This window comes from Anser anser (assembly GCF_964211835.1).
Source record: "Anser anser genome assembly, chromosome: 8".
Taxonomy (NCBI): Eukaryota; Metazoa; Chordata; class Aves; order Anseriformes; family Anatidae; genus Anser; species Anser anser.
In genome coordinates this window covers 12,104,954-12,129,306 of record NC_139728.1, presented here as the reverse complement: position 1 = coordinate 12,129,306, position 24,353 = coordinate 12,104,954, and the positions used below count along the sequence as shown (strand labels likewise).

Below are 24,353 nucleotides of genomic sequence, written 5' to 3'. Positions count from 1 at the left end.
TTCAAATATATATTGTAGGTTATTTTTACATGTTGCAGTCCTGAGCAGCATCTGTGGCCCCTTTTTTATTGCCTTGTAAGTGCAGTCACAGCAAGCACAACTCATACCATGGGACAGGCACAGGTATGGCACAGCTGCAAAATATGGGGGGGGGGAATGCAAGAGGGACTTGGTGAGCACTGTGTTGGGGATGATTTAAGGTTTGGACAGCCCAAGAGCATCTCCAAGTGAAACCAAATTAAACGCCTTGCTTTGGGGCATCAGGTGCCCCAGCAGTCCTTGGGGGGGCCGGGGCTGAGGATGGATGCGAGCTGGCTCTCGTGCCGGGGATGCCCGGGGAGCGAGCACCTCCCCCTGCTGACTAATTGCATGGTTAAGCATGAAATACTCTGATGCTTTTAACAGCATTCCCTAACTATATGTGGAGGAAGAAATCTGTAGTTCCCCGAGCTGCCTGTAAATTCGGCAGGCTTAATAATTCATGTGTGCCTTTGTGATCACAGCCTACATTATATCTTTCTTTCATTACATACTCTTTTATTGAATTTTCATGGCATATATCAATAGCCTCTATAAGCTCCCACGGGAAAGGATGAGCGCAAAGTTTTAGGGCAAACTCATTTCATTTACACATAAGCAGCTGAGGCCTGAATCTGGCCCACAGCACCCAGCTGTACGAGACACCTTGCTGCAGAGTTTTGCAGACCCTTTTTACCCAGGAACACACAAATTCATGAAAAAAGGGTTTTGGATGGGGCCAGATTTTTTTGGATTTCCTACCCTTTGGTGTTACAGCCACAAGCTGTGTTTCTGACCCCTGAAATGAAGCTCTGCTGGCCCTGGAGCAACTCTGGTGATGCTCTGAAGCCATAAAGCTGGAATTAACCATAATTGCGGAGCATTGCAGGGCACAAACACCCTCTAAATCCTCTTCAATTACGTGGTAGTACTTAATCACATGGCAACTGGAATTTAAGCACAGAAATAAATACGATGTTATTTTTGTCTTTGGCAGGGACATTGGTAATGAATTTTGGAGGGTGATGGAGGACCTGCTGGCACGGCGTGGTGGGGGCTGCGTGGTGGGGCTGCCATCGCTTTGCATCCCACAGAGATTTATCATGAACGCTGCGAAATCTGACAAAACGGTTGGGCTTTTAGCTTTTCCTGTATCCTTGTCTGGCTCAGCTTTTCCTCTGCTACTCTGGTTTTTGCCTATCCTAAATGGACTTCAGGTGCAAATGACTGTGTGATTGCTTTCTACTTACGACTACATTATCAGCCGTATGGCAGGAGCTCAGTGTGGGGATCTGGTGCAGCACCACACGAGTGTGCAGAGTTGCCCTCCTTCCCTTTCCCTCTCCTGCTCCCCTTGCCGTCATCCCTCCCTCTTCCCATCCTTGCACAGGCAGAGACTCGTGGACATACGGTGGCAGGGCCACGTGGCCATCCTCCAGCATGGAGGGAACCCAGCACAAGAGCCTGGATCCCCAGTGGATTCATCCCACATGAATTACACTGGCTTCAGGTCCCTCTTGGCCACGTGCATTTTTTTTTTTATTTTTTTTTTCCCCCATTTGCTCTCAGCACACAGCAGCAAAGCCTCGTGCTCGTGTACCGGGTGCTTGCTGTCATGTTTCATTAGTGCGCGAGCTGTCCTGGCCCTCCTCGCAGCCTTGCACTTAGCCACGGTGGATGCAAATTCCCTGACTTGGGGAGCCCTCATCCTGGCTCTACCAAAACGCTGCCAGCTATCACCCCCTGCACGGACATTATGATGCAAATTAAAGATGCACAGAAGGGGCCAGGAAGCTAGATGCATCGGCGGGAGGCAATGCAAAGGGCAGGAGGCGAGCACTGCTAGATGGCAGAGTTGCATCCCAGTTCATCTGTGACACCAGGGCACCTGGCCCCAAAATGGGATTCGGAAGTGGTGCCACGGGACTGCATGGTAAAGAAATGCCCATTGGGCATGTCTTTGCATTCATTTTCCTCCGCGTGTGTATTTTTACACTGTGGAGATGGAGCAGACCTGATGCGCCCCTCAGGTCGTGCATGCTCTGGCATACCTCAGATTGTTTATACCTAGACTGGAAAATTCTCATTTTTCTCCCTTTTTTAACATATCACTCAAGCTAAACCATGGACTGTGGCTGATTCACATGCACATGCAACCTGGCAGGTGGCAGCAGGGATCACACTGTTTGAACCCTCCAATATTTGATATTTCCTTCCAATTGCAGTTTCTGCAGAGTTCCCCCTGGTTATTCAGAGAAGCAGCAGGCACTTGTGCCAGACTTTGCTCCCCTGGACGGAGCACACAGCCTCCCCCCACACAAGTAACACTGTTTGGATGCGCATCAAGCAGCGCACTGCTCATGCGCCATTTATCCGTCCACCTCCCATACCCTAACCTCAGCGTTTTGGGAGAGCAGCGGAGATGCTCACCCCCAGCCCCATAGCAGGGCTCAGGATGATTTCTGCCATCACAAAGACAACCAGAGCAAGGAAATGAATCGTAGACCTGCTGCAGAGACTTCATTTGATAAATAATGTATATAGAGTTTGCAGTAATAACCACTATTTTTTTTTTTTTCGAGCCAGCCAGCTGGGCTGGGTTTGACACATCCTGGCTATACTGTCAGATAGGTTAATCTGTTTTACTTATTTTTTTTTTCCATGCCAGATGAGCTGTGTGCATGCATATGGAGAGGAGGTGGCAGCCCTGGGTAGGCACAGGGCTGCCTGCAGGTACCGGCTGCCCCAAACCCAGGGCTGCTGCTCTCTTTGTCAGCCTTGAGCACGCACCCATCTCCCGCTGCTTCCCCACAAGCACAGGGCACAGCTCACCAGCTCCATTGTCTCTGGGTTAGTCCCGCCACCATATTATTGAGGCAGAGTGGGAAACCCCCTGTCTGTCCCCATTTTACGTCCCTTTGTAAGACCTGGTAGCAGCCTCTGTGCCTTTTATTGCAGGGAAAACCAAGGTGCTTGGGAAGCATCAGTGCACCAGCGTGGACTTGCACAGAAGACCTGAGTCAGGCTGAGTTTTTATTGCCCTATAATAGGCAAGTACCTCATTAAGGAGTGGATATAAATGTGTAATATAATTTTGCTGAGCTTGGAGCCGGTGCAGGGCATGAGAGCTTGGAAGCAAGCCTGCTGGTCTGTTAGGCTTTCTAAGCTCCAGCTTGGTTTTGCTCACTTAAATTATCCCACTAGCATCATGAGTGTTGGGGTTGGACAGTTTACAAGCAAGCACTTAAAATCAATTTTAAGGTCTTTTTTTTTTTTTTCCTTTTTTTTTTTTTTTTCTGAAGAATTGCATGCTGAAGGAGACCCCTTCAGTGCTGTGGCAGTGATGTGACACAACCCCTGTCACCAGCATAAAAGTTCATCGTGCTCTCCTCCCTCAGTCCCCAGTGCCAACCCATGCACATACACAGTTGCCCTTTGCTGTTCGGGGAAGGCTGATGCAGCACCTCTTATTTCTCCAAATTGGTGAATTTTATAATTTCTAAACCCAGATTAGCCACAGTCATCTGGAGCACTCCTTCTTGCCTGCCTTTTCTGCCCTTTCCCTTTTGATCCGACGGGTAGATAAACAACGATAAATAACATGCTGTGGTCTTCCTGTAGGGCTTGCTGAACTGAGAAACGAGATCACTTGGACGGCAACTGCAGCATGGTAGGAAGGGGGGAAATAGCCAAAAATATTTGCAGAGCTGGAGCGCAGCAGTGCAGAAGCCAGGGATTATTGGTTGTGTGGTGCTCCTGCAGAAACCTGTGAGCAAACACCTCCTGGTGCCAGCCGGGAGCAGGACACTCAGCCACTAACTGAGATGGACAGGGGCTGCTTCTCCCACACCCTAAATACAGCAAACAGGATGGGGGTGGGAGGAGGAGAGGGATGTCGGGGTGTGCTGGAAACCTCTGAGCTGGGCAAACTGGGCAAAGCCATTTCTTGTCCCTCAGGGCTGCTGCTGGGTGCTTGTCCTGGTGTTCCCCTGGGAGGTGTGGACCTAGACTGCTGGAAAAGGCTGTCTTGTTTTCCCTTGCTGGCTGTCATATTTTGCATTTTTGGTACACTTAAGGCACAGGCTAATGCTTCTGTATGTGATTACAACCCTGATGGAGTCCCTGCTGAAGTACCTGCCTTCCCAAGAAACCGAAGCGGTATTTTTCGGAAGGCTCCCCAGCAACTATTGGGTTCCTATGGGGCACTCGAGCATGCGAGACCTGAGCCTTTGGCGTAAGGAATCCAGTTCTGAAAAAGCCTGGAAATTGATTTTTGTGGATGTGGAGATGCACACAGGCTTCTGAGACAGGAAGATAGTGACTTCTTCGCCACAGGGGCACCAGCACCAGGTCTGTCTGTCCGTCCTGCACCTGGGCACTGGGGCAGGCCCGCTACAGCTCCCACCATAAGAAGATGCAAGTTCATGTTGACTTGATTTAAAATGATTTTTTTTTTTAAACCAAAATACTTTAGTGAAAAGTGCTGATGACAACAGGATCCGTTCCTCCAACATTTATCTGGTGGCTCAGCCCGTGCTTGCACACCTCTGGCTGTTGGTGTCAGGTTTGTAATTATGTTCTTGTTAGCACATTTTATTTTTTTCTGGGGGGTGGGTAGGTGATGGAAACATGCCTACATTTCATGTCAGCCTTTCTTGGCATGTCAGAAAGCATTTTCTATTTGGCATGACAGCAGGAGCTTAAATCAAAGTTTAAATATCCATAAAAACCTGTTGGTTGCTGAGGTGCCTGGTCCTGCGGCTGGCAGCCAGCTGATCCTGCAAAATCCACAGAAAAACGGGACCCGGGACAAGGAAAGGACCTGAGGGAGCGAATCTGCTGCCTCTGCTCCAGCCCACATTCCCTTCAACCCAGAGCTGACTTTCCAGCCTCCTGGTCCTTGGGATGGAGAGGAGCGAGGAGATGGCCCTGTGCTCCATGGGGGTCTGGGGAAGGGTTGGGGCTGAAAATATATTTTTATGTTGTTTTATTTTATTTTTAGACAACCCCCTGGTGGTGCAACATCAGAGCTTCTGCTTGCCCAAACACTGGCTCAGCCTGGGCTGACTTCCAGCCATGGATCAGCTCATGGATCCAAGGCTGCGCTGTCCTGGTGATTCACTCTGCCACAGGGAGGGCATCTCAGAGCCAGCAGCAGGAAATTTTTGTTCCCCCCCCAATTTAATACCAGCTCCAGCATGCAAAGAGACACCTGGCGGGGTCCACAAGCCCTGGGTAAGGACTGAACATGCACAGATCTGCGCACACATGGACTGAGTGATGCCTACCTCCCAGCTTTAGTGCTGCAATGTACTCCAATTTTATTCCAAACCAAAGGACCAGGGATATAGAGTGGAAAGTCCGACTCATAAATCCTTGCAAGGCTTACACTAAGAATTAAAAAGAATCTTTAACTTATGGAAAATGTAACTTTGGTTGCATTTCTTTGCTTTTTGTCCCCTTGAAAGTAATAAAGAGTTTAATAGAAAATTATTTTCTTACAGGTTTTTGTGGCTCATGCTCTATGAAAGTGAGAGAATTATTCTCCCTGCCATAAAAATGTATTGGCTGGTTAAAACCACTCTTAGAAAGAGCAACCCAAGCTATTAAATCCTACAGGTTTCAGGGTAACCCTGCTAGCTGCATTGCTTTTACATCCTGTAGGACTTTTCCACAGGGTACAGTTTCTCAGGAAACTCAAACCATGCACGCCGGTACTTGGGCATCTTCAAGAGCCAAAATCACAACAATAACATCTCCTGCATACTGTGGATTTTATCCCCCTGACTTATTTTATTTTTCCATCTTCTCTCCAGCCATCTGATGAGGCGTGAGGATGCCACCAGCAGATGGGTCGACACCCGCCCACAGTGCTGCAGGAACCCTGGTGTCTCTGGTCCTGGTGCAGCTCCTGGCCCCATGGCCCCATTTATATATATATATATATTTTTTTTTTTTTTCTCCTACATCCAACAGCTCTGTCCCAAAACGACCAGCAAACATACCGGACCCATGCATCTCCGAGGAACTCTCTGAGCATCCTGGCCAACCCCATACCAGAGACATGGGACGTCATCTCCCCACTACAAACCTCACCCTCAATGACAGCACCTCAGGGGTGAAGATTTTTACTACATGACAGTGCTCACAATTTTTCTGTCTCATTATTTATCAGGGCTGGAACTTGTGGTGATAACACAAATGGGAGTTTTTCTACCAACTTCTCTGGGCTGGTTAGCCATTAAAGGATCTGTGCACAAGCCGGTCCTGAAGTCAGGCCAACTTTCTCTTCCAATTTCCCCTCCTATCCTTCATCCTCACTGCCTGTTTTCCCTTTGGGAGACTTGTTGTAGTGTATTTTTTTTTCTTTTTTCTTTTTTTCTTTTTTTTTTTTTTCCCCTGTATATAGCAGAGTTTGATTTGGCAACCAGCCAGGGGACTTGCAATTGCTTTGTCCTTTAGTGTGTTGGGTTATTTTGACTTCATGTTTCTCTATTGGGAAACCGATTAAGACCAAAAAAAAAAAGTTCCATCTTCGACTGGAAATGGACTTTCAGTGATAAAAAAGATGTTCCTAGGTTATCTTGGAGGCAGGTGCAATCGCCTGTGTTCTTTTCTTTCAGTTTTTCACCTTTATTTATTTATTTATTTATTTACTTGTTAGCTCTTTCATATTTTTTTTCACAGGTGCTTGAGCATTTAAAGGATGCTTCTCCCCTTCTCAGGCAGGCACAGATGTTGCTTTAAACCCACGAACTCCTATCCCCCAGAAGAAAAGGCAGGTTTTGGGGTGGAATGTCCCCAGGGCTGGCTGACCTAAAGGCTGGTGGAGGCAGGCTTACCATCCTGGTGGCCTGTCCTTGAGCTGAGGATGGCCATTGCCAAGGCATTCTGGTCATGCCAGCTTGCTGACAAAGCAAAGATGTGCGAAACACATGCCAGAGAAACGCCAAAAAAATGGCAGGGAAAAAAAAAAAAAGTGGTGAGATCAGAAAGGGGATGAGAAAGCACATAACAAGGAGATTGTGACTGAGCATGGCAAATAAAAAGGGTGATGTAGTCTCAGAGCCTTGCTGTAGGTCTTAAATAACATTACGGGGACTCGGAGGGATAAAGGGGACGCAGCGCAGCTTGTTTGGGAAGAAGGAAACTGGGCACCAAGGAACTGAAGGAAAATGGGGCTCCAAGAATGGGGCATTTCTCCTGAAGGTTAGCAAGGGGCTGGCAGCAGGTTACTTGGATGTGGGTAACCTGAAAGGGGTGGCCAAAATAGGGTGAAACTGGTGGGCCAGACCTCATGTGAGTTAGGGTGGGGGGGCGGGTGAATGAGAGAGGCTTTTCTAACCCCAGGTGCCTCCACACCGTGCAGCCTCGTGGCAATGGTGCCTTCGACTGCATGGGCACCTCATGGGAGAGGTACGACAGGATGGAGCCATTCAGATCTCAGGGTGTGTGACGGCAACATCTCATTTCCAATGATGGAGAAAGCTACTGGAGAAGCTGCTATACTGGCTCTAATTTGGGCTAACAGATAAGAACTGGTTGAAAAAAAAAAAGTGGGAGGTAATTTCAGGAAATAAATTACAAAATAGTAGAGCACACAGTGCCACGAGAAAAGGAGCGAGAACAGCAGAGCGAGGATAATGGACTGCAAAAAACTCAGGGAACTGGTAGGTAACATCGCTAGGGAAGATAATCTGAGGGATAAAGAGAGCAGGGAAGCTGGCAATTACGTAAAGCGACTGCTCTAGGGGCACCAAAACAAGCCATCCCGATGCAGAGGGATAGGAGGAAGGTGGCTCAGACACCTGATGGAGCTGAGGCCCAAAAAGGGTGGCAGAAAAGGGGAAACGAGGGCAGAGACCCAGTGTTGGGGGTGGCAGAGCAGATGCCCAGCTAGGTATGAACAGGACAAGCTCCAACAGGCCATCAACCTAAAGGCTGTGAAAAAACTTTTTGTAAATGCATCGGAGGGGGAAGGAGAGCTAAGGAGAGCCCCAGCTCACTGCCTCCATGGAGGGGGGGAGCTGAGAGGATCCACTGTGGGCTGTGCTTCAGCCCTCCCTCCCAGCCAGCTAATTAGGCCAGGGTAATCATACTGGGCTTACGAGGTTTCTCCAAGAGCTGCTAGTGGCAAGTGAGCATCTCTTCAGCAGGGCAACTGGAAGCCTGGCTCCAGAACAGGGAGCATTATGAGAAGGCAGGGAGAATTACAAGAAGTCATTAAGCAATCAATTTGTAAGAACCTGGAGGGTAATGAGGCTACAAAGCAACAACCAACACAGGTTTGTCGAGAACAAATGCAGAACCAATTTGCTCCTATGACGGGATATCTGCTCTTGAGGAGCAGGAGATATGCCAGAGCTTGGTGATGAGGCTTGAGCTGATGTGTGCAAGTCTCAAAAGCAGAATAAGGAGCCTGGTCTGGTGTGGTCCTCACCATGAGGAGAGGAGAGGTGATTGAAACACCTCCCTCAAGCCATCTGAGGAGAGAATTGAGGGTCTCCAGCCCAGCTGTCTCCAAGGGGTGGGTTAAGGCGGGTGGTGTTGGTGAGCAACCTCGCGTGGAGAGGGAACGGAGTCAGAAACAGCGACGAGCTCAGCAAATGGCTGAGCGGGCTGCAAGCACCAAGGTGGAGGTGCACACGGGTGGCGGAGAAATCACATAGAGCAACTCCAAACCAGGCATTAACAGGACTGCAGGAAGGGCTGGGGACTGTGTTCTGAACCTAGGAGAAGAAGAGCCAGTGCATGTGGCTAAAAATGACAACCGCGAGGCACAGTGGCATCAGCTGCCCTCTGCCTCGTCCCCTGAGGCAGTGCCTGTGCTGCTGAGATGAGCTCACTCGTGTGTCTGTCCTGGCCAGGCGCTGACATCGCAGCTCTGCCCACAAGGACCAGTCCTGCCCTTGCTAAGTCCTGCTGCAGTCACCAGCTGGTCCCAGTCACCATCAGCTCCGCTGCAGGGGCTGCTCATCCTCATCTTCATCCTCGCCACCAGCTGCCCCCTGCTCCCCGTCTCATGTGTTCAGAGCCCTGAAGGACAGCCCTGCCCTAAAGCAAACCTCACAGGGCTTGCCCAGGACTTGTTCTTGTGTCTCTGCCTTGCACCTCATGCTCGTGCTGCAGTGCAACATCCCTGCTGCCCACCACCTCCGCACTGCGTCCCCAGGGGCCATGGTCCTGCTGTGCTCGCTATGTGTCCACATTTGTCTGAACAGTTGACCCCTTCAGTTATTATTAGCTTCCTGGTCACCTCCACCACTGCCTGTCATGATGAATCAGAAATATAGTCCTCTCTGCATCATGGTCCTCGATAAACCAGCCGTCTCCCCTACCTGCTGCAGTCACCTCATTATAACTCCATTACATTTAACAACAACTCCATTACCACCCATTATCTTTCTTATCATCTCCTTTACAAGGCTGTTATCTGCTCCTCCTCCTCTACAGCCATCCCCTCCTCAATTACGATTCCATTATCTTTATTACCACCCCATTAGAGTCATAATTATTCCCATCACAATTCCAAGACCTGCTCCTCCATCCCGACAAGCCGGTGTCTCCAGCAGCCCCGCTACCGCCACCGTCACCGCTCCGCACTGCCTCTGTTGGGTAGCGCCGTCATCGCCACCTTCCCTGCATTCGGCATCATCCCCATGCTGATGGCAATATTTTAATTAGTTTTCATTACGGTTTTACTGTGTGGGTTTTTTTTTTTTTCTGTTATTATCAGCCATTCTCCTTTCCCTGTTGTGGTTGGGGTTGGTACCTGGGTGTGAGCTGATGCTTGGGTCCGTGGCATTGCACTGACTTGCACCAGCACCGAGTGGGTATCTTCCCCCCATCCTCCATCAGAATTACAGCATTTTCACCTCTGCCAAAGCCCTAATTGCTGACATTATCCTTCCATTAGCCTCCAGTTTCCCTGGTGGGTGCAACCACCTCCTCCCACCATCAGTGCCCCCTCCCCTGACCAGGCAGGGGACCATCCCCAACCCTCTCTGACTTTCCATGGCTACAGCTTCCAATGGCTCCGGGCACGGCTTATTCCTTTCATTTTCCCTGTGGTTTTAGTGGAAGAAGGGTTTTTGTTGCAAAGGTGCCCACTTCCCCAAATTCCCGTGGTGCAGCCCTGAGCACCGCATCCTGTCGGTGCTGTTCTCCTTGTGGCTGCTGTACTCTGGGCACTGCCAAAACCACCCGCCCTTCAGCAACAGCACCAGCAGCTTCCTGAAGCCACCTTATTCACTCAGGAGTGGCGTTTAAAAGCTCCTTCATCGGCATTAATAGGAGGGGGAGAGTCTCTTGCCCAGCACAGCGAGGGCTGCACCAGCACTGCGCCCCTTGCTCCATGGTTTTTGGGGTCTGGCAGTGTTGTATCACGCTGAATCTCACGGGAACAGGGCAGGGCAGAGCATTAGCTTCTTATGAAACCTTCCTGGCTTATCAAGCATGATCAGGGCATCATAATCCAGGTTTTATCAGCTGATCACAGCCCCTTCTCCGTGTGTGGCCGCACAAAAATATCACGGGCAAAAACCAGGAGCATTTAAACCTGGCGCTGGTGAAGATGCTGGGCTGGGCTCCTCCACCTCTGGGGCACTGCTCTAGCTGCAGAGAAAGGGTGGGCGAGAGCCTGGGTGTTTTGGGCACCATTTCGGGTGCTGTGTAGGGGCAGGGCACTGTTGTGTCCACCCTATGGCACTGAGCAGAAGCGCTATGCCTGCAGGTTACAGAGCCACAGAATTACCAAAGCATGGGGAAACTGCCTCTCCGTGAGAGATTCAGAGAGCTGAGCCTGTTTAGTTTATCAAGAAGATTGAGAGGTGATTTCATTTATTCCTGTAGGAACTGTCAAGGCAGGGAAACGCTAAAGAAGGCACTAAAGATCTCCTGAAAGCTGTGGAGAAGAGCAGAGGGGGATGGCAGGGAGCAAAGGCAGGCGGATTTGGGTGACTGATGGTGACATGTGGATTACAGTGCAAGCGATGCCCGTTTGCAGCAAGCGATGCTGCGATGTGTCCTGGGCATCCCCAGGCCCCGTCCATCTGCAGGCAGTGTTCAGGAGCTGTGTGTGGAGCTGGGGATTTGGGGCCCTGGGAACTGTTAATTACCCCGGGCTGGCGGGTAATTAACGTCGGCAGGGCGAGCTGTGATTTCGATCATGTTCGGATGCCCTGGGGTTATTTCCCACGATCGATGCAGTGCATAAATAATGCATCCCGTGGGGGGGGGGGAAATGCTGCCTTTCGTTATCAGAGGGAAGGGAGACGGTGCAGTTCTCATCACTCTGCTACTATTTCTAGATTGCTATAGGATGGATATAATAGAGGGCGGTGGGGAATTTGGGTGTCAAAGGAAAGGATTTGGCTGACGAGCTGGCAAGGCACAGGGCGCTGTGTTTAAAGCAGGGCCAGGAAGGAGCCTGGCTCTCTGGGCTTCCAGCTTTAATCTGTAGCCACAGGTTGCCTCTTAAAAGGCATCAGCGGGGCTCGCCTGAGCGAGCTGCCTCACTGCCGTGACCTACTGTCCATTCCAACCACTAAACTGCATTATTTTGATTTTTTTTTTTGCTAAAAAAGGCAAGGAAGTAGCAGAAAGTGGGTGGCATGGTGTCCAACGCTTTCAAGATTCAAGAAACACAGCCAGCAAACCTGTGCTGGAAGAGTTGGTGCCACCGAAGCACGAGCATGACTTTGTGCCTACTCATGCTGAACATCTGGAGAGGGAGCACCTGGGAGGTGTTTTTTTTTTTAAATTAAATGGAAACTGTTTGGTGAGGTCAGTAAATGATTCAGGAGCCCAGGCCTCTTTTCCCCGTGGAGCCCCATGAGGCTGCTGCCGTGGGTTTGTGAGCTGTGGTTAGGAGCAAGCCCGCTGCAAACCACAAGGCTGGGAAGGGAGCACCTTGGGGAGTCTTTAAACACCGCTTAATTACATTAGCTGTACACCAGCCGACGGATAATTCACCATCTCGAGACAGACACTTTAATCCTGGCAGCAGGATGGAACCAGAAGTGCGCAGGGGCTGATGCAGGATGCTCTGCTCCCTGCGTACCGCCGAGGGGCCGAGAACTGCTGCCGATGCCTTGCAAAGGACTGGCCGCAGGGGCCTCGCTGGCAGCGGGTTTCTGAGCGTGCCCAGATACCCTCCTGAAGAAGCAATTTAGTATTTGCAAGACCCCAGCTGCTAGCTGGGTTTGGGGTTTGTTCCCCCCGTCCTGCTCTGCGGGGCTGGCATCTCCGGCTCAGAGCTGGCTCTCACACCATCATCAAGCCACCAAGCGCTCTGGGAGAGAAAACGGGCACTTGGTACATGCTGGTACAGCCACGGGGTCGTTCCCTGTCCCTATATCTCCAGTAATTAGAGATTTGGAGCTCGGCTGGTGGGGACAAGGCTTTCCAGCCCCCCGGGTCTGCAGCCCAGATGGTCTGCACAGATTACTGCAGCCTCAGGAGCCACCAATCCTGGGCAGTTTGGCAGGGCTGAATTCCCTCCAAATGACAAAAATAAATAAAATCTCTTCACATTAGATGCCGGGAAGCCCATGAAAAAGCTGTGTACACAGTGAAAACAAATACGTGGTTAAATAGCCTCTCCAACAGTATTTCTCTAAAACGCCTCTCTAAATAACGCAGAGTGAAAGGCTTGCTCAGCAGTGATTAACCTCCGCTCGGGAAGATGCTCTGTATCAAATCGTTACCGTCAGCTGATTAAAAACGAATTAAACCTAACAGAAAACAATTCCCAAAACATCATCTCTCCTTTTGAATGCAACGCCCAGACGCAAATCATAGCACACCCTATCCCATCGAAGAGCGAGCAGAGGCACCCGGAGAGCCCAAGGATGAAGGGCAAAGGGGATGCTGAGAGGGATGGAGCGAAATAACTCAGCCTGGAGACAGCTCTGCCTCGAGGGCCCTTCTTATTTCCAAGCTGCCGGTTTAGAAAAATAAAATAAATGAAGTAACGGGGAAGGACTGCAGCTGATTTAGCAGCCTTCGTCTGCTTGGCATCCGGTGGAGGTCTGAGGGGTCAGGAAGGACAGGCAGGTGGGAGAGACCCGCGCCGTGCCAGGCGCTGGCACCATCTCCCGTTCCTGCCAATCAAGCCTTGCCAGCTTTTAATTGCCACGCTCCATGTGAGTCCAAGAAATGGCAAAGCATCAAATGCTGCTTCTCATGCTAGCTTTTTTTTATTATTATTATTATTATTATTTTATTTTTTAAGTAATCCCATTTTTCTTGTTTATTTCCCTAGTAACTGCACAACAATTGTTGGGTCCCATCAGTTCTGCCCTTCTTGGGGTTGATCCTCTTGGGGGCTGCGCCAGGGCAGGTTAGACTGGACATTGGGAAGAACTTCTTCACGTGGAGGGAGGGTGGCCAAGCACTGGAGTGGGCTGCCCAGGGAGGTGGGGTGTCCCCATCCCTGGAGGTATTTCAGGGATGAGGATGTGGCACTGAGGGACGTGGGTTAGGACTTGGTAGGTCAGGTTGATGGCTGGACTTGGTGATCTTTAAAGTCTTTTCCAACCTAGATGGTTCTGTGATTCTATGATCCTAGAGATGTGCTGCCCCATTGCCTAAGCTGGAGGGAGGAAGAAGCAAGGCCCCAAAATTTTGGGGGCATGCATCCTCCACTGATGCTGTGTTGGTGACAGCTGTGATGTCCCTCACAGGTCCCCCAGGTGAGCTGGTCAGAGGGTTTGGGTCTCAGGGCAGGGCTGTGAGCCCACTGGCAAAATTCCTGCTGCTTGGACAAAAATCTGCAGTACTACTAAGGAGAGCCTAATTACCAAATCTAATTACAAAGGGGAGTAAATCACCTGGATTAATTTTAATTTTTTTTGGCTTTTGGAAAGTGTCTTATGTATCATAAAAAAAAGAATAATGGACAACCAAGCGAGCCCATCATCCCGATACATTAATGAGAGCCTATCTGGAGCCACCAAACCCACAACTCAGCAGGTTGAGAAGTTGCAAAAACTGTCACGGCGATGCCCTACCGAGGCTTCACGGCCCCCTCCCCTCTTGTGCCCCCTCAAACCGGCAGAAAACACAAATAGCAGTGTTAATAGGAGCACATATCTATGCACCCAGTTCTTGTATACCTATATACCAGCACAGCATCTGGGCTGTGCCAGCAGGGACTTTCCCCCGTGCTTTGCTGGGGCATCCTGGCGCGGTACCACCGCCCTTGCCTCCTGCAGCACCCACGCCAGAGGGCTTGGTGCATCCTCTGCTTCTCTTCCCAAGAGCAAAAGGAGCCCGTGCCCAGCCCAGTGGTGCTGCTCTGGGTTTTGGCTGGTGCAAGGCGATGCAATTAATAGCCCAGCCCACTTTGCAGAGCTGTTGGGGTGTCATCAAGGGGGGAGGGAAGGCACTGTGGTGTTGGTCTGCAGTGCGGGGAATAAGCACCACTGTGCAACTTGCTTTGTTCCCAATAGCATTTTTTGACTAGGGCTGTAAAATTAATGTTTGAGCTGATAGCTGAGAAAATAGGAGGCTGTATAAAGTAACTTGGGGCTTGTCAGGGGAATTCAAATGAGCTACATTTGGGAGATGCCGGGGTTTTCTTCCTTTTCTGTCGTCTCCCCACCCTGCAGGCTGTGAGAGGCAGTGGTGTCTGAGTGTGATGGTGACCCTGTCCCCATCCTCTGCCCCCAGCTCCTCTCATCTCACCACTTATTTAACCACCCAGTTTTTCTCCCCATCACTTCCACGCTCTCTTTTTACACAGCTCTCCAACAACTCAGCCCCTGCTTTATTCCCCATCTAACCTCCCTTGCCTCTCCCTTGCGATCTGAGTTGGAGCGTTACCTATTTATATTCTTAACCTTTGCCTCTCTTTCCTCTGCCTCTTTAATCTGTGCATCAATATTGTTTACCGCCCCCATCGCTTCTCTCCTCTCGTGCCCATCACTGCCTGGTGCTCCCGGCCCCAGCCCTGTGCCCCCACCAGCACGGCGCCCGGTGACATTTCCTCCATGCACCAGAGCCTGGCAGCAAATCAGTGTGGGCACAGGACCTCAGCATCCTATCCTTGGGACATTTCACCTGGTTTGGGGGTTTAGTCTACTAACAGAGAAGTTTTCTCCTGCGCATCGGCATCGAGGGAGTGGCAATGCGCAGGGGCACCCTGCTTTTCCCAAATTCCTTCACCCCTCTGCACCAGGATGCGGCTGGAAGAGACGCCAGCATTGGGGTCGAAGTCCCCGCTGGCTCGGGCTGGGATGTATGCCTGCCATAAGTGACATTTGGCATCCTGACAGTGACAGCCGTGCTCCCAGCACCCTGGGGCATTCGGGTGTGCCCATCGGCACTGCCCAGCCCTTTGGAGGATTTAATGATTTCCAGCCGCGCAATTAAACACCACCTTGGCCACTCACCTTCACCCAGTGAGAACCTATCTGCGGAGGGGACAAGGGGGGCTGGAGAAAAGTCCCTCCTGCTCCCCATCTCGTCGCCAAAGCCTTCACCTGTGACACCCACCTTGCCCTGGCACCAAGCCATGCTGCAAAATGCCAGCTTGCCTGCAGCAAAAACAAAGCCTAGGAGGGATGCCTCGCTGTGTTCCGCCTGGCCCTGCGTGCATTTTATTTTCCCTGCCTCTCCCTCCCCGGAGGGTGACAATTTTCCTTGTGCTCGCTCCCGCCTCCGTTGTGTCATTTTTGGGTGCTCGCCCCAGGGACTGGACTCCTTCCAGCCACGTGCTGCAGGCGCAGCCAAAAAAAGGCCCCCCGTGCACGTGTGCTGATCAAAGCCCAGCCTGCCCCGCGGGCTGCTAAGCGAAATTTTGGGGGCTCATTTTCGCCAGGAGCTCCCCCCCATTCCCCACCCCCAACTCCTTGCCAGCCACAGCACATCTTGAAGCTGGAAAAAAGCCTTTTTTTTAGTAGAGAAATGCCCTGGCTTTTCCCTCCAAGTGGGAACGTGGCCGTTAGGGTGACAACAGAAGGTGCAGAGCTGGATACCTGCGGGATGAAGGGCTGCGCTGGCCCTCGTAGCGCGGTGGGTGTCCCCAGACCCTGTGCATCAGGTGCAGCCCTGCTGGAAGAAGCCCTGCCCTTCGCATGCTCAATTAAAGGTGTCAGGGTTGTACCTGCAATGTATTTGTGACACTAGTCCTAGCTGAAACCCCCAGCTCAGTGCCTATGCCTCAGTTTCCCTGAGCTGTCTGAGTGCCCTGGGGGAGACCTCTGCTTCCCCCCAGTGCTGGAGGTTAATTAACTAGGTAATTAAGTAATGAGCCCCACAGTCACAAAGTCACTGTGGCTTTAGTTACAGCTGTTCCACTGGGCTGCAAATTACTGGGAAATGGGATTTTTGCATTCAGCTGCGGTGTCGGCATTACCGATAATCAAGAGGCGCCTGTGATGGGGACAAAGTGCAGACAGAGAGAGAACATAGTAATTACTGTGTAATTACAGTAACGACGGGAGGGATGCTGCAAGGCGAGCGTGGCGCAAACACCCACCCAGGACATCGGCGGCTCCGTGGGACTGGAGGGAGGATTGGGAGGTTCAATTTGTACCGCAAAGCCTCAGAGCTGGATCTCTTTTAATTCCCCTGCTGCCCTGCTTAACACAGCTGTGTAAATTACTAATCCTGTGGTTTCTGCTCCTTGTTCCAGTGGTGGAGTCCCTCAGCTTCACAGGGCACATTTGGGGGGTTAAAATTCATTGCCCCGTCCAGCCCTGGAACTGTTCAGCCTCTCTGAGTGCTGCGGGTATCGCCGTCCGCCACTCCTGCATCACAGGTGCTGGTGGCAGGGGCATCTTCGCCCGGTCACCCCACGCATCCCTTCTGCACACGCTGGTGCTGGGGTCTGTCCTGAAATACGTCTGTCTGACCAGGCCATCCAACCCCCCTTTCGGGACTTTTCCTCTCTCCAGCCCTATTTATTATTAATTTTTGGAAAACATTGGAAACAGACCGGTGTTGACACTGGGGGACTCGTTGTCCCCAGCGGCTCACCAGCTCCCATTGGTCCCGCACTGTGGGGCTGGCAAAGAGCGTGGGGTGTGTGGGCATCAATGGGGCAGCCAAAACCCCGGCAGCAGGTCGGGGAGGCTCGGGATCACACCCGGTGTCACCTCAGGATCACTCCTGGTGTCACCTTGGGATCACACCCGGTGTCACCTCAGGATCACTCCTGGTGTCACCTTGGGATCACACCCGGTGTCACCTCGGGATCGCTCCCGCTGTCACCTGGGGCTCACGTGGAGGGCTGGCCATCAGCTGCACCATGCAGCCCTGAAATGATGGAGGTCCATGTGCGTCAGGATCGCTGTAGGTGATGCAAAAGCCCCTTTGGATGACACCGAGGCAGACACGAGACCATCAGTCTGGTGGCCAGGGTCTAATTAAAGCCTCTAATCAAGGCCTCTTTGACACGGCTGTCTTGCAGGTTGAGTTGTGAGGAAAGAGGTAGGAGGCGAATGAAGGGGAAAAGTTTGGCGGAGGGGAACTGCAGCACTACGAGGTGATGGATGCCACCCCAGGGCCCCCAAAGTGAGGGACAGGGACAGCATCGCCCCACCTGGGGACCGGCGGGGACAGTCCCATGGTCCCCACGGTCCCCACGGCCAGGGCCAGGCAGAGCATCACCCGTACCACCGCCCTGCCAGCACCCATTTCCATGGAAACCTGCCCTGGTGCTCCTTTAAGGAAATCATCCCCTTCCGTCCTTCACTCCTTCCGTCCCCTTCCTCTCCGCATTGCCACCTCTCTCCCCGCCAGCCCTTCCCCAGGCTCCTCTCCCCTCCCTCCCCGCTCCTTATCTCAGCCCCTCTCATCTCCCAGCCTTTGTGCCGCTGCCTGTCTCCACTCGGCGCGCTCCTTATCTCCTCTCCGCCCCCCCCCCCCCCCGTCCAGCTCTGTTTACATCGCTAAAACACTTGTCCAGGTCAAACACGTTTTCCTGATAACCACATTTCCATTGATTGCTGGGAAGAAAATCCTCCGGAGCAGCAGATTCTGTGCTCTGGGGATCGATAACAAAAAGCCCTTTTACCCCAGCCCTCGCCACCCCAGCGAGCCGCACCCTGGGGGCGTGGGACCCCCAGGGGAATTTGGGGGGTGGACCTGAAAAGCGAGCGGTGCCCCCTTCCCACCCACTGCCACCAGCACCCGGGTGGGGTCACCCTGGCCAGGCGGAGGTGACAAACCATCGCATCCCACCGGGGAAGCCTGCGTGCTGCTGCTGGATGCTGCACACCCTGGCAGCCCCCCCATCTGCAGCCCTGCTGGGAGCTGGAGCAGACCCCGGGTGGGCTCCCGCTGCCTGCTAATGCACTTGCGAGGGGGAAGCTCATGCATTTCCACAGCGAGTGGTTTAGCCATAAATCCGCAATCAATAAAGAGAAATTTAAAGGGATTAGGCTTTCTGCTTCTGCTGCAAAGGAGTTGCTCCCCGCCAGGGTCTCCTCTCTCAGACCACTGCCGTGGGACATCGGGGCGAGACGGGGCTGTAGGTACCCACGGGTCCCACCGCCACCTCCCGGGTACATGCAGGGATGCCATGGTCAAAATTCAACCCCGGAGGATTTTATTTATTTTATTTTATTTTATTTACAATAAAACTGCTGAGTGGCACCTAACCTACTGTGCAAATCGATGCCTCGACCACAGGCTTGGCCAGTGGTTTACCTCATCCACAGCAAAGCACCGAGGGCAAGCCTGGGAACTGCAGCCAAATAAGCCGTGCCGTTTACAGTGATGAAAAAGAGGAAATTAAAATAATAAAAGCTTAGCAAGAAGCCAGCCCCAGCGCTCCCTGTGGCCAGGCTGCCCCTGGAAACTCCTAGGGCCCTGGGCAGGGGGAGCCGGCGCAGCGCTGCACGGCAGAGCTTTGGTAACGAGAACGAATCCAAAGTTTCCACAGGGCTTTAATAAAGTCCTGCTGCAGAGGGTGAGGGGGGATGTGCAATTCTGTAATGCTCGGGAACGGGCTGCAAGGCTGGGAAAAAAGAAGCAAGAGCCCCACAGGCATGGTGGGGTTTGTGGGTTAGGCTGCTGGGGGGAATATAATGTGTGCGTGGGGAGACAGAACCAAAATGGTGATGTCTTGGGTTAAATCAGCGGCACGTGGCTGGAGGCAGAAAGCAAAGCCAGTGCCAGTGCGGGAAGCCTTGGAGCAAAAATACCCAGGTCTAACGCCGAGGTCTGAGCCCTTCCTGAAGGCAAACCAACGCCACGGGTGTCTGTGGGGCCGGAGGGGGCTCTGCCCCACGCCCTCCGCCTGGCTGCAAGCCTGCGGCACTGCTAAACCTCTGCCCTGCTGGGATGGCTTTTTTAATTGGATTGTGACAAACATTTAATACCTAATAGAGCTCACACCAGCACAGTTAATTAAGGATGTGACTAATCCAATTCACTCGTGGGAGCGCGGGAGGAGACGAGCGGGAGTGAGCGTGTGTATGGGGGGGCAGCGGAGGGGAGGGAACCGGATGGGGAAAAATCAGCTTAACTGCTATCGCCATTCCTTTCATCTTGTGTGCGCTCATAAATGATGAAGAAAGGCTTTTCTATGCCCGTTTTTACTCCCCGCTCCCTGACTCCTTCCTCTGGGGGGAAAGCTGAGCACCGCGGGAGCATCCCTGCTCTGGGTGGGATGCGGGACCCCAGCGCATCCCCGCGGCGTGGCAGCCTTGTGCCGGGGCACGTAGTGCCGGCCGGGCCAGCTGTGCCAACATCTGTATGCTGGTCACTCCCCGTCCCCCCGGAGTTTATAAATAAAACAAGTGGAGTTATTTTAGCCCCACGGACAGGGCTGTCTCCCGCAGCACAGAGCTGCTCTTTCTCCGTCTCGAGTTCATTGTTATTCCCCAGCTGAGAACAGGGCGCGGATTGAGCGAGGTCCCCATCTGCGGCGGGCAGCCGGAGAGAGCCTCTCTTCATGAGAGCGCCTGACGCAATAAATAGCGCTTTTCAGCCGAGCCGGGAGGGAAACAAAAGCCCGGAGCAGGGAAGAGAGTGTGGCGAGGCTGGCGAGGGAGAGGGACGGGTCGGGAGCAAGAGGGGGAGATGGAGGGCAGGGAGAGGGGAAGAAGCAACTAACGAGGAGGCTGAGAAGCTTCGCGGCCCTGCTTTGGGCCATTGGCTTTCCCACCCACTTGCCCAGGGAGACGAAGCATCCCTGGGCACGCTGGCCCAGGCTGTCTGAACCAGGCAATGCTTACCCCGAGCGGGACACCGATCCCCTTCCCTCGAGCATCCCCGAGCCACCCGTTCGCAGGGCGATCGCCCGGCGCCGAGCAGGACTCTAGCACAAGGCTAACAAAACCCCTGCACTTTACCAAAACGGCAAGCAGATGGATTCACCCCAAATTTGCTCGCTGATTCCCTGCCCCGAGGGGACCCGGTGCTGCCGCACGGGGACTCTCCCAGCCTCCACCTGCATGGGGACACTGCATCCCCGGCAGCAGTGGGTTTGCTGCCTGTGAGCACAGGACAGCCAAAAACCACATCATCCGTCCCGGTTTAGCTGCCAAGAGGGGTGCTGAGCAGTAATTAATGAGGAATTGCATGGAGGGCTCATCCCTTCTGTGGCCAGGAGCCCCCCCGTGGCACTCCAGCCCTGTCCCCCTTGTAGGAAATAGTTACTTACATTAAAATTATTTACTAAACGAAGCAAGTCTTTGAGCGCTATCTCAGAACTGTTTGTCTGGTTTATTCTGTTCCTAGTGCTATGCGATAAAGTATCTGGGTAATTAAGGGTAAGTTTAAAGCTCGTGCTTTGCAATGGGATTTCCTTGGACATTTTGGGGCGGGGGGGTCCTGTTAGCACCAGCTTGAGCATTTCCCCCAGGAACCCCTGCTGCACCCGAAGGGAAAACAGCCCGATCTATCCCAATCAATCTGCATTTAATTACCAGCCGAGAGCTCCAGCTGGCTAATTTGGAGGCAACCGGCCTCCAGCGTCGGGGCTGTGCTCTTGCTCAGGGGTGGGCTTTAGGAATCAGGAGTGTTTTCAGAGCTTTCTGCTGATTATCATGATTTCAGCTGAAATAAATGGAAGAGGTTCACATTTCCAGTTTGGAAAGGGTGCTTTGGGACTGAAATGGGTTGGAAACATGGATGCGAGGGGGATGTTGCATGACCCAGGCCATCCTTGCCCCTCTTGCCTCTCAGCTGGAGACAGGAGCCTCGGAGAGCAGACATCACCTGTGCTGCCCTTTTTGATGAGAGCTTTTGGGTGGTCTTGACCCCCCCCCATGCCCCTCAGCCACCCACAGGGGGCACGGAGGGAGGATTTAGCTTCACTGTGATGTCTGCCACACCGGCAAACCCAGCAGCAACCAGCCATGGAGTCACAAAACAACCGCTGAGCGCGTGTGAATAAGACCAAAACCCAGCTGAAGAGCAGAGACACTTCTACACAACCTCTCAAGACTTAGCAAGAGCCTGCACGTGGCCACAACACGTCACAGCACTGCGAGTCCTGCAGGACCTTGGTCTGCTCCTCACCCAGAGGCAGTGAGCGCCGCTTGGACCTTCCTCTAATGGGAGACCCCCGGTCTGCCCCCCCCCCCGGATGCTGGCCACGAGGGTCACCAGCTCCAGGAAGGCACCAGGGCCAGGGCCAGCGGTAGGACAGCCCAAGCTGCACCTCCAGCCCTTCAATTTTTGGACCCCCCTGCAGCTGTGTTGCTGGAGGGGAGCATTGGCGCTTACGGAGCCGCAAGGCTTTGACATTGCAAGGCGACAGGGAACGAAGCACGGGGGAAACCAAACAGTTACCTGGGGCTCATCAGGGAGCTGCTGCAGGAGGTTGCGAGGGGTAATTATAAAGGTAAAGTGAAGGATTTAGAAATCAAGCTCTGAGATAAGCATAAGGAGACAGGGGGCTTGGAAGAGGAGGGCTGGAGAGCGTATTGTGGTGCAGCCCCACATGGCTCTGTCCCCATCCCCTGCAGCCATGCCAGGACCAAGCAAGAAGAGGAGGAGAGAAGAGGAGAGAAGGAGAAGAGAAGAGGACCATGCCTCAGCCACTGGAGCCCATTCCTTGGGAAGGCTCTCATGGGGCAGCATGGGGACCTGCTCTGCCCAGCACAGACCTCTGAGAGGTCCAAAGCGTCCCACAAAGAGCCCCCTGAGACCAGGGACGTCCTGGCAGAGATGGCTTTTGAGTGTCTCCAAGAACAGAGACTCCCTGGCCTCTCTGGGCAGCCCGTGCTGGTGCCCTGTCACCTGTAGGGTGACCCTCGGGTGCTCCTGTCCCTTTGCCACCTGGTAGCCCTTGCTGGATGCTCCAGTAACTCCGTGTCTCTCAACTTGGGGAGCCCAGGATTGGGTCCAGCACCCCAGGTGTGGCCTTGCCAGTGCTGAGTGGAGGGGAAGAGGCACCTTCTCGGCCTGCTGGCAGCATAACGCAGCCCAGGATTTCTGCCCACTGTGGTGCCCACCGGGACCCCCAGGCTCAGCTCTCAATGTGGCGTCTCGACAGGCAGCGCACAGGCAGCTGCAGCTCCAGCCCCCACCCCGGGTCGGATTCCTCCAAACTTTGGGTCTACGTCAGACAATACCATAAAAAAATCGATCCGTGCAACTGAGCCAAAGCTACCAGCTGAGTACCTTGCCCTAAGCTACCGTTGTCGCAAGCTGTCCCAAGCTACCTCGTCCTAAGCACCCACCCTTTGGGGCAAGGAGCCGAGGAGCCCTCCAGCACTGCAGCCTTGGCAGTGCCCGGCCCTGTGGCCCATGGTCAGACATGGTGGTGCCGGCTCTCCTCCTGGGGTGAAAACAGACGCTTTTGGTGCACGTCTCCAGCACGGCCACAGCAGGGTCCTGCTGCCAGGAAGGGGCGCAGCAGGATACCACGGCTTCCTCCATAAATTTCCTTCTTCTTTACTATTTTTTTCCCATCCATTTGTATTCCCCACTGCCCCAGCCCACTTCTCCCTGGGAAGAAGGGCTGTAAGAGCCTGCAGCAGGGCTGGGGGGGTCTCACCAGCCCTGGGCTTCGCCCTCGCTGCAGTTTTAACTGGTCTGGCTGTGGGGCATGTGGCCGAACCCCTGCGTGTCCCCTGTCCCCCGATGGGGACATGCCGATGGGGACAGCAAGCAGTGGCGGCTAATGACATTGACATTTCGTTTCTCATTACAGACACAATTAAAAGCAGAGGGGATTATAAGTGGCTGCCACGCTACATCACCGTGCTGCCGGGTTTATCCCTTCTGCTTGGGCAGCTCCGTCAATGAATCGACTCCTTCCAGCACCTCACTTGTGGCTCTGCTCTGTTTGTTTATGTAATACCTCCCAGCACCGACCTCACACCCACACGCCTCTGCTCACTAATGAGCATTTTCTCGACGCGTTCGCCACGCGCCCCGGCAAGACGACTGGGGCCAGGGGGCTGCCGAAGCTGGGGGAGCCCCCGGCACCGCCGCCACCCCTGCGAGGGGGTACATACGGGTGGTGGGGCTGGTCCCAAAGAGCACCCCGAGCTTGCTGGCAACCCCGCTACCATCGGACCCCGGGAAGCATCCCCCAGCTCAGCCTCCTCCTCCTCCTGCTCCGCCCGGGGCAGATGCTTTCTGCCAGGAGCTCTGACAGGTCCCTGCTAACGGAGCGTGCCGGATTCACCCGTGCCCGGGGAACAGCCGTGCCTCTCCTTCCCCGGCTGCTCGGCTCGGCTGGAGCCCTGCCCGAGGAGCGCCGGGCTGCCCGGGGAGCGGCTCGGGGAAGGCTCGGCAGGGATGCTCCAGCCCCAGCTCCTGATGGAGGAAAGAGGCCGCTGAGATCCGGCGTGTGGTGGTGCCAGCGGGGCCCTTTCCTCCGTTTTGTTTTCTCTCCGGCTCCGCGAAATGACAGGGCTGGCGTTCAAACCCTCTGGGTTCCGCCCCAAACCCCCCAGGTTTCAACCCAAAACGCAGCCACGCGCGGGGCGCCTCCGAGCTATTCCCGAGCAAGCAAGAGATGGAGGGGAAAAAAAAAAACAAAAAACAAAAAAAACCTCGTTCAAACTTTGGACGCGACCAGAGAGAGCCGGGCTTTGGGCAGCCCCCGCTGCTCGGCGGAGCCCCGGTGGCCTCGGCGGCGGGGGCTGCCCCCACCCAGCCCGCCCGGGGCCGGGGCTGCCGCCTGCGAGGGGTCCCCGTGGGGAAGGGGAGCCGTGGGCTGCAGGGAAGGGGTGTGGGGACGGAGGCACAAGGAGGTACAAGGAGGTACAAGGAGGTGCGGAGCACGGAGCGGGGGGGCACCGAGGTGTCCCCGGCGCTGCCCGCAGGACGCAGCGAGATGCAGCCCCCCCCCCCCCCCCCCGCGCTGCCTCCTCTCGCCGTGTGACGCAGGTGCCGAGAGCCAAATTTCCTCAACCTCATTC

The 24,353-nt window shown here is 53.6% G+C and overlaps 1 protein-coding gene and 1 long non-coding RNA gene across 4 annotated transcripts in view; one reads left to right on the top strand and one right to left on the bottom strand.

Annotated features, from left to right (window-relative positions):
• LOC310903232 overlaps positions 1–17,862 on the top strand; it is a 41,247-nt gene extending 23,385 nt beyond the window's left edge. Inside the window, exons 4-5 of one of the 2 annotated variants that reach the window (XR_014587359.1) lie at positions 1,016–4,582; positions 5,021–17,862. This is a non-coding gene — a long non-coding RNA (uncharacterized lncRNA). Of the gene's footprint in view, positions 1–1,015 lie in introns of both variants that reach the window. The other variant, XR_014587358.1, reaches the window with a different exon arrangement.
• TNR (tenascin R) overlaps positions 1–24,353 on the bottom strand; it is a 64,034-nt gene that overhangs the window by 34,744 nt on the left and 4,937 nt on the right. The gene's annotated exons all lie outside the window — the stretch shown is intronic.